This window comes from Marmota flaviventris, chromosome 8 (assembly GCF_047511675.1).
Source record: "Marmota flaviventris isolate mMarFla1 chromosome 8, mMarFla1.hap1, whole genome shotgun sequence".
NCBI lineage: Eukaryota > Metazoa > Chordata > Mammalia > Rodentia > Sciuridae > Marmota > Marmota flaviventris.
Window position 1 is genome coordinate 25,904,485 of NC_092505.1, and position 10,509 is coordinate 25,914,993.

At 34.6% G+C, this 10,509-nt stretch overlaps 1 non-coding gene across 1 annotated transcript; it reads right to left on the reverse strand.

Annotated features, from left to right (window-relative positions):
- Positions 1-6,185: 6,185 nt before the first annotated feature.
- LOC114087845 (U6 spliceosomal RNA) lies at positions 6,186-6,293 on the reverse strand. Its single transcript, XR_003581904.1, has one exon. It is a non-coding gene; the product is annotated as a U6 spliceosomal RNA (small nuclear RNA).
- Between the last annotated feature and the right edge of the window lie 4,216 nt (positions 6,294-10,509).

The following is a 10,509-nucleotide window of genomic DNA, read 5'->3' on the forward strand; positions in this document are numbered from 1 at the left end:
TGATGGTATTAGAAGATATATCCTTTTGGAAAGTGATTAGGTCACAGGATGATGTCCTTATGAATAAATTTAGTCCCATGGAAATATTTTTGTTGTTTTTATTTTCCATCATGTGGGACACAGAAAGAAGGAGCCACATGTGAACCAACCAAATGACCTTCATTAGATACCAAACATGCCAGAAGCATCTTCTTGGACTTCCCAACCTCCATAACTGTGAGAAGCAAAATTCTATTGTTGTGAGATGGTATTTTGTTGTAGTAGCCTGAATGGACTAAGACAAAGATATTATCTATTTTCTAGTGTGAATTACTATCAAGTAGAGCATTAGCAGTCAAGATGATCTTGACTATTCTACACATACCTAAATGTAGTCCTCTTTTACTTTACTGAGGCATGAATTTAATCACACAATGTCAATTGAGAGTCCTTGACCTGGCAGGTGATCTTAGGTCACTACCTATCACTCCCTTTTCTCCTTCTTCTCTTTCTCAGTTTTTCCTTTTTGTAATAACTTTTAAGAAGGTTCAAATATTGTTGGTTTTTGTAAAATATGGCCCTCAAGGGAGAGTATAAATTTGAATGCAAGGTAGAAATTGTAATCAACAGAAATACCATGGTGTTCAAGAGAAATTAGATGTCTGAAAAAGCTTAGTGACCATATAAATATGTATCTATCCATTTTTGCTGATTTTTCTAGTGTTAGGACATAGCCCTTGTTAAGATTGAGTTTACTATATAGCCATTTAGAATATGCACCATATTTCTTAGGATTTGGCTAAATTTATATACAGGTTTTACATAAAATCCAGAGAGGCTCCAGGACCTGCAACAAAAGACAGAAATGAGTTTCAAGGCCCTATGACAAAGTCAAACACATATCTGATTTAATTTCAGTCACCCTGCAGAGCCTGTAATAAACACTATATGATCAGGGAGCTGCAATTTCTGTTCAAAATAATCTCCTGTTGATGACTTATTATACATTGATATGAAAATTACTTTCTACATCCAACATAAGCTGCTTTGATGAAGAAGATGAGTGATTTCTGCTGTCAGTAACCACATACCTGATCACTGATGGACAACCTCCTTGTCCTCTTCTGATGGACAGATAGTGGGCTGCAGTCTGGTTTCTGCTCTGTAAGGTCATATGAAACCTAAGGTCACACTGACCCTAAAGGGGTCAATTGAAGGCACAGAAACTTAGAAAAGCATCATGTTAAAGGTTTATTAATAGTTTTTATTTGATTTGATAGATCACTATTGAAGTAGAAAAATTTGAGTTATAAAGAAGAAAGATACCTTTGTTTTTACAAGGTCATTGTGATGTGAAAAAAATTTTATACATCCTTTAATTTAGGGAACTCATTTTGGTGAAAAACATAAATACTCGTAAATATGGAACCTTGACATACTGAATGTTTAAAGCTGAGTGAATTTTAGGAACAGCACGTGGAGGAAGGGCCCTCTGACCTTTTCTCTACAGCAAGTTATGAATGTTGGATACATATTGAGAAAACAAACAAACTTTTTCCTCTTTTTGCTATGGAATGTATCTCCTTTTTGGAAAGTTCTCCTTGGTCAGTTATGTGCATAGCACATTTGTTTGAACTCTAGGGTAGTAATTATTGAAGCAAACTTATTCTTACAATAAAGGTTAATGACTCTCCCCAGCATTTTTCTAGTAATTTCCATGTTACTTGATGTTTAGTGTAAATTAAATGAAATCTTAACAAAGTTATTTTGTTTTATTTCCTCAGAGTATAAGAGCTGAAAGTACATATTCCCCTTCTTTAGTGCTGGCCAGGGTTCAAATCCTTTACCACATTTATTTGAATGGGATATATGAATTACATGTTCAAGGAGGTGATGGCTAGAATGTGACATTTTACTTATTGCCCCCAATTAACAACATACATATCCTGAATGCTAATCCCAACCATCAAGACACTTTATGAGTTAATCTAATAAGCTACCTAAGAGTGTACTCTTAGCAGGCTAATCGTTCATATCCAAAGCAAAGACTTCTCAGATTGGAATTCTTTTTTTTTCCAGGATGGAATTCTTAATCTTAATTAAATTGTCTTACTTGGCTATCACGAAGTGAACAGATGATAATTCAGCATTATTCAAAATCAAATGAATTTCCTAAACACATTAGAAGTCAGTGACAGGTTATTGTATAACATTTCTTGGAAGGCTATTTTGTAAGTTCAAGAATAGATGGGAGCCCTATACTATAAATGGTGAGTTTGCACTCACCAGCTAGCTGAATTTGAACACCATTTTTCTTAATGATGGGTGTGGATGGGATTGCAGCCAGGGACTCATGATGACCTCAAACATCCCAGGAATGTAGCATGACTCTTCCCAAAGACAAGGCTAGCAGAGAGCTTTACACTTGGGCTGAGGATTCCTCATAGTTTTCATAGTCCTTATTTTTCCCCCAGGGCCTATGAAATGAAAGGTTCATATGATTCTATTTTCAAGGGTTTCATTTTGGCTCATTTCTGGGAACTCCCTGGTAAAATAATAATGGCTTCTTTCCAAAAAGTATTGATGCTAAGTTTACAATATCTTAGAACAGGAAGCTATTTATATGATGTCTCTTACATTATAAAAATTGCCTGTTCAACTTAACTGCTCCTATGCTGTCTATATTTGGGAAAAGTTTTGAAACACTAGAAAAAAAATTTTAAAAAGATACAACTTTCAGAATGTGTAGGGCCTAAAAAAATCCACAAAAAACCCGAATTGGAATTCTGTTTCCAACACCAACTAGTTTTTTGATTCTTGATAATTTTTCTACCTTTTAGTTTTCAATATTGAAATTAAAGACTAATAAAACATTTAGTAGTTGCTGAAAGGATTTAATAATTAAAGTTTGTAGAAAACACCTGCATTCTTTGGTTACAAAATACTCAATAAGACTTGGTTCCTAATTTCTGTGCTATCAATATTTGTAAATGCATATTCTATTAATCTATAACATTTTTTATCTTTGACTAGTATATTTTACAGATTGAATCATCTCAGATTTCCAAAAAAATCATATAGAAGAGTATTAAAAGAAATTTTACTATTTTGTTAATATTTTTAGTTCTAGGGTTGATGCTATAAGGAACTGTAGGAATGCTACAATTGTAGCTACAAATGTAGGGATTGTAGGAATTCCATGCTAAGGAATCTAGACTCTGTAGTGTGGACAATGGGAAGCCAAAGGAGGATTTTCACCATGGGAAGAAGCTTCCTTCTCAACTAATATTTGAATGCCTATTATTCTCAGGCACTAATCCTATTTGTAACTTAGAGTGATCTGATAGCAATATAGAAGAGAAACCAGGAATGGTTTTATATTGGACATTTGTGAATAAATGCTAGAGATAATGAGAAAGATTAGTAAAAACTTTGAAACTTAGATTCTTCCTGTTTCGGAGAGTATCTGAGCTTAAAATGAGAGGCAGCTTCTGTGCATTAATCCACTGCCTACTCCCACAGAAGCCTCCCATGCTGCCCCGGCAACAGCTTGTCATCCATTTGGCAGAAATTTTACCCTTTGAGAACAACCAAATTCCAAGTTGTGGAGGTGTTTTTTAAAATGGGAACTTTGGCTTTATTTCCCTTCCCCACCCCCCATATGCTTGAGAGTGAAAAGAAATTCTCTCTTTAAAGGTAAAGGATTTAATGAGGGTAAATTTTAGATTTTGATCAGTTATATTTTTAAAATTAAACCTTCAGAGTAGATTGACTTGCAACTGCTTTACAACAGAGATATACTGCATACTGAATTCAAGCCGAAAAGCGCTTTCATAGGCCTGGCAACACATTTCCTCTCAGGGAATGGTCTCGGAATTCCATCCCTTGTTGTGTAATTCTTAACTTAATTTTTTTGATAACAAAAACTATTTTTGATAACAAAAATTATTTTCACTGTTTCACACTTAACGAAGCAAAGAAGCAAATAAAAGTGTAGTAGGATGGCTTGGAACAAATTTTAAAATCTTGGAAAACAGATAAACTGGTCATTAATTTTTCTCCACCAATAGACCAGGCTCAAGTTTAGCTTCCACATAAGCCCTGCAATTCTAACCTCTGAACTGAGTGTAGTTTTATATATTGGCTTTCATTGGTTAAGTCATGTCTAAATTACTAAGTGTATTCACTTTGATGCTACTAAATAATTAATCATGAGTCTTCTGAATATAGACTATTGATTTTAAAATCCCAGTCACGTGATGTTATTATTTTGAAGGAAAACTAAAAGTGTATTACATGACTCTTAGTCATTTACTTTCACGAAGAATCACAAGTATGTTCAAATGCCTATGATTGTCATATACTTTATCAATGAAGCATTTGTAAAAACATTGCTATGAGACCAAGAACACTGACAATTAAATTTAAAAATCATTAAATATTAATATAACCCTTTGGAAATCTAATAATTACACATATGTATACACGCACACACATTTATTTACTGCAATTTGATTCTCTCTCATGTCATTTTATTGAGAGATAAAAAAGTTTATCTGCCAGTTGATGAGTCAGCCACAGTAACTTTCTTTTGAAATTTTAAAGGAGAAAACTGAATTCTGAGAAGTCATTTTTATTAAGGTCACACTCTGGATAGGGGAAGCCAGAAGACTAATCTGTTTGCTTAATTCTTCTGCATGTATTTACTCTACCGTGCTCTTTGCCTTGACATTGACAATCAGATTGAGCTCTTCCCTCATAAGACACTGTTTTAACAGATAGCCAACTATGTAAACAACCCTATGCTTGAAAGGCATGACAAGTTTAATAGTTTCATGGGAACTTTGATGGGACTGAATTGATCTATCTGGAACCCATCTGGGAAAATTCCAATAAGGAATAGAAACTTTCAGGACAGAGTAGGAAAAACAGCACGACAACAGGAGGGAGCAGTGCATGGAAAAGCTTTGAAATCTAAGAGACCATCCCAGTCAGGATAACAAAGAGGTTCAGGTGAGAAGAACCGAGAAGGGGATGCAGGGAGCTTTGAAGTTTCCTGCATCATGTGAAGGAATTTAGACTCTGGAGTATAGACAAATGGGAAGCCATAGGAATGTTTTCACCATGGGAGGAAACTTCATTTACTCAACCAATATTTAAATACCTATTATACTCAGGCAGGAATTCTATTTGTAACTTAGAATGATCTAAAGCAATACAGAAGACAGACCAGCAATGGAAAAGACTGGAGGTTATTTCAAAACGTTCAAGAAAAATGACGCGATAGTTAAGGTAATAATTAACGTGAGGGGAAGCTATTGTGAAAGAGTAAAATAATAGCATCATTGTCTTAGCTTTTTATTCTCCTTTCTCTAGCTGCCAAGTCTCCCAATATTTTCACATATTAGCAGATCTCTAAGGTTTAAACGAGTTTGACTTAGACACAGTTATTACCATCTGGCTTTTTGCAGTAATTTCTATTTTACTACCAAACCTGGGATAATGTCTCAAGTGGAAGTCAAGTTAGGAACTAAACGAAAATCACCAGTATGATCCCTCCAGTTTTCTATTTATTGCCCATGATTACTAAGTTCTGCTTTAAACACAGTAAAATCCTTTCCAATTAGCTTAAGCCACTCAGGAGCAACACAATGTGTTTGGGTCCTAGTCCTTTTATAGGAAAACTCTTTAAGGAGTGAGGAGAGTGTGTGTCTACTTTCCCAAGCATCTTTTGCTACTAACACTTTAATTCATACTTATCCTTTTTCCCTGTTGTTCTCATCATATGCTAGTTATTAAATATAAGTTTAGAAGCATTTTGTGATGAGAAGGATAGAAATAAGGAGATGGCTCAAAGTTGTCCAAGCAATTGAATTTTATCCTACAGCTAGTGTATGTATGTATGTGTGTGTCTGTGTCTGTGTGTGTGTATGTGTGTGTCTCTGTGTGTGTGTGTGTATACAGAATTTGTTTAGAAATCATTATATTTCCTAGGGCCAGGGGTTTGGTTTTTTTAGAGCAATTTTAAGTTCACAGCAAAACTGAACTGCACGTAACAGAAATTTCCCATATATCCCTGCCTCCACACATGCAGTCTCCCTCCCCTATCATTAATCTCCCCCACCAGAGTGGTACATTTGTTATAATCATTGAACCTACATTGACAGATAATCATCATCTATAGCCGATAGTTTATACTCTTTCTTTAAAATATGGAATTCGTAATGAATTTGCCAGTCATTCTTGTGCGTGGGCTGCGCTAATCTTTTCTGTATCATCTAATTTTATTATATGTGAAGCCATAGCTATTGCACCATTGATATTTTTACTGTCTTTGTAGTTTTTAATTTTCCAGAATGTTGTATACCTGGAATCACAAAGCATGTAGTCTTTTCAGATGGGTTTTTCTTCATTTAGTAATATGCATATACATTCTTCCACATTGTCTTCATGACTTGATAATTAATTTCCTTTTGATTTGAATAATATTTTATTTTATCAATGTGCCACGTTTTATCTGCTCAACTCTTGAAGGACATCTTGCTTGCTTTCAAGCTTGGGCAATTATGAATAAAACTGCTATAAACATGCATGTGTAGGGTTTTGTGTGAACAGAACTGCTAAAGTCTTTATAAACCAGGATTCTGCAAAAAGAAAGAATCTATAGGAGATAAATAGGGGATTTATTAGGACAACTGGTTCATACAGTTATAAAATCTGAAAAGTACCATGATAGATCAGGTATCTGAAAGATGGAGAGCCAGATAAGTCAGTAGCATGGTTCAGTCCAAGTGTGAAGACCTGAGAACTAGGGTACCTCTCAGAGCAAGGTCGAAGACCTAAAAAACTAAGGGAGGACGATGCAAGTCCCTGAATACTAAGGGATGAGAACCTGGAGAAGGGTATCTAGCTCCAGAAAAGACAGAAAATTCACCTTTCTTCTGCCATTTGTTCTTTCTGGGTGCTCAGCCAACTGGATGGTCCTGACCATAATGGGTGAGAGCAGATAGTTCTCATTCATACTGCTGATTCAATCGCCAGTCTCTTCCAGAAATATCCTTTCAGACATACTCAGAAATCATACTTTACCAATGCCATAGTTTGTATCTAGAATGTGCCCCAAAGGCCCATATGTTAAATAAAGACTTTGTCTCATACTCTAGGGAGGTCATGGAACTTGAAACGTATGCCTACTGGGAGGCACTGGGGATGTGCCCTTGAAGGCAATAGTGAGAATCCAGTCCCTTTCCTATTTTTCTCTTTTGCTTCCCAGCCATTATAGGGGAGCAGCATTCTCCTCCACATTCTTCTGCCATGATGCATTCACTGCCTCACCACCACAGCCCCAAACAACAGGTCAACTGACTTTGAACTGAACGCTCCAAAGCTGTGAAAAAACAAAACAAAACAAAAACCTTGACATTGTTCTAAATTGATTAGCTCAGTTTTTTGTTTTTTTTTTTTTTTGTTGTTGTTTTTAAAGACTAGTATAAAGGCAAGTAACACAACTAGCTATCTGGGCATAGTGATTTCTTGCTGTTTTAACATGCATTTGCCTGATGGCATATGTGGAGCAACTTTCATATGCTCAGTGAAGGCATTAACCTCACACATGTGGAAGAATCTCACTTGGCCTAATCATCTCTTAAAGATTCTGTCTCCCATATCATAGCATTAGCAATTAAATTTCACCATGAATTTTGTAGAAGACATTCAATCCATAACATACTATTTTTCTGCCTTTTGTAGTTCTAGGTGTCATTTTTGTTTATAAATTTCAAAAATTTTAATTTCATTTTTTAATTTATTTTGATTTCTTTGATAATAAGTTGGTCATTGGGAGAATGTTATTTAATTTCCATGTATTCATAGAATTTTTAGAATTTCTTTTGTTGATTTCTAGTTTTATGCTGTTGTGATCAAATAATACACATGCCATGATTTCAATTATTTTTTTTTTTGATTTGTCAAGACTTGTTTTGTAGTCTAACATATGGTCTACCCTGGAGAATGTTCCATGTGCTGATGAGAAGAGTATGTCTTTTGCAGTAGTTGGGTGGAATGTTCTGTAAATATCTGTTAGGTCCATTTGGTCTATAGAATAGTTTAACTTCAAGATTTCTTTATTGATTTTTTTAATCTGGATACACTTTCAATTGATGAAATTGACCTTTTAGATATAATAATTTCTTGTTTTATTCTTGGACGTACCAGTGTTGTGTACATATCTATTTATAATAGTTATTTAATGACCTTCATTGGTTCTTTTTACACATTTTGATTTAAAGTGTGTTATTTGATATAAATAGGGCTATTCCTACTCACAATCGCTTTCCATTTGCATGGTCATATCTTTTTCTATCTTTTCATTTTCTGTCTATGTGTGTCTTTATTGTTGAAGCGAGTTTCTCATAGGCAGCATATTATCAGGTCTAACTTCTTTTTAATCATTCAATGAGTCTCTATTTTTTAATTGGGGAATTAAATACATTTATTTTCAAGGCTATTAATGATAAGTCATACTCCTGTCATTCTGTTATCTTTTTTTTTCCTGGTTGTTTTAAATATCCTTTTTCCTTTATCTCTTTATCTTTTACATCTTTGTGATTTGGTGGTTTTTTATATCCATAGGGTTTGATTCTATTTTTTTTTCTCTTTTGTGTGTCTGCTCTATTATTGGGTTTTATGCTTTCATGTATTTTCATAGTAGTTATTGATTTTTCGCTTTTACTATAGGACTCCTTTAAGTAATTCTGTATGGCCAGTCTGATGGTGAAATTGCTTCAGCTTTTGTTTTGATAAGTCTTCATTTCGTCTTAATTTCTGAAGATAGCTTTTCTGGGTATAGTATTCTTGATTTACATTTTTTTCCTTAAAGGATCATGAATATATCATCCCATTTTTTTCTTGGCCTATAATATTTCTGCACAGAAGTCTAATGGGGATTCCTTCATGACTTGTTTTCTCTTGTTTTTAGAATTCTGTCTTTGTCTTGTACTTTTGACAGTTTTGCTATAATATGCCTCAAAGATAATTTTTGAGGTTTTTCTTTGGTTGAATCTATTTGGGGTCGCTTGAACTTGATGGACTTGTATGTCCATATATTTCCTGCCATTTGGAAAGTTTTCAGCACCTGTTTCATTGGATTGGTTTTCTTTTTGCTTGTTTAATGGTGTCTTATATGTCTCTAAACATTTCTTCATTCTTTTAAATACTTTTTCTTTATTTAATCTCTGGGTTATTTATGTCATCAAGTTTAGAAATTCTTTATTCTGATCAATTTTGCTGTTGAGGTTCTCAACGATTTTCTACTTTATTTGCTGAGACGTTAGTTTCAAATTTCTGATTAGTTCTTTTTGGTGATCTCTAATAATTTTGCTGAAATTCTAATTGATGGCATGAATTGTCTTCCAAATTTTATTGAAATACCTATTTATATTATCTTGTATCTTGTTAAGTATTTTTAAAAAATCATTATTTTGTGTTCTTTGTCAGGAAATTTCTTAATTTTCTTTGTGGTTCACTGTTAGAGAGTTATTGTGTTTCTTAGGACTTGTCATGTTACTTTTTTTCTTTTTGCTTCTTGTGTCCCTAACATTGGTGTTTATGCTGCTTCTGGTAGCATAAATTACTCCTACTAATTTTATATGGTGGCTTTAATAGTAAAAGACGTTCTTCTGACAATGTTGCCTTTTTGTTTACCTTCTTATTTTTTCTTGATATCAGTACATGATGTGCAGGGTAAAAGGAAATGCTGTAAGAATTTAGTAACATGGTGGAGGGTGAGGGGAGGGCAGCTGTTCTACAGGCTTACGATTAGGTCTCAGCTTTCACTGAGCCTTGATCTTCCAACTGTGACCCTCACAAATTTTTCTTCATCCTCTTCCCTTTCTCTTGGTGAGGTGGATGGCTAGAGTCAGTGGAAGTTGAAGCTAGGAGAGCTGGAGTGGGTATTTCACTCAGTGAAGCTTTGGTTGCCGACAGCTTCCTCAACGGGCAGACCTTACTAAGTAGAACAGAATGCTCAGGCATATTTTAAGATGCTTCCTTTCCCCCCTCTTCTGCTGGAAGAATAAGAGGATGTTTTTTTCTATTATTTATTGAAAGGACCTGGGTGAGCTCCAACAAGTTAAACTCACAAAATTGTGTAGACCCCTTTGGAGTTTTTGTTTGTTAGATTGGTCCCCACTGGGATTCCAGCAATTTGTTAATTACAGATCAGGTTTTCTACTGGTTTCCGTAGAGCTTTTTTGCTCTGGTAAGTTGTGATTCTTTATATTTATCTGTCTGTCTCTCTGATTTAGGGGTCAGAGTTTGCCCTGTTATCTCACTTCTCTTGTTGATTTGAGAAGAGTTGTTGGTGTTTCAGTTTATTTAGGAATAAAGTGGCATCTTCTAAGCTCCTTATACACTGCTAGACCAGAACTAGAAACTTCTGATGAGATCCCCCCCAAAATTAATTTATTAAGCAATATCTTAGGAGAAAGGAATTATAATATCTGTATGATTCAGTATTATTTGACACTCCCA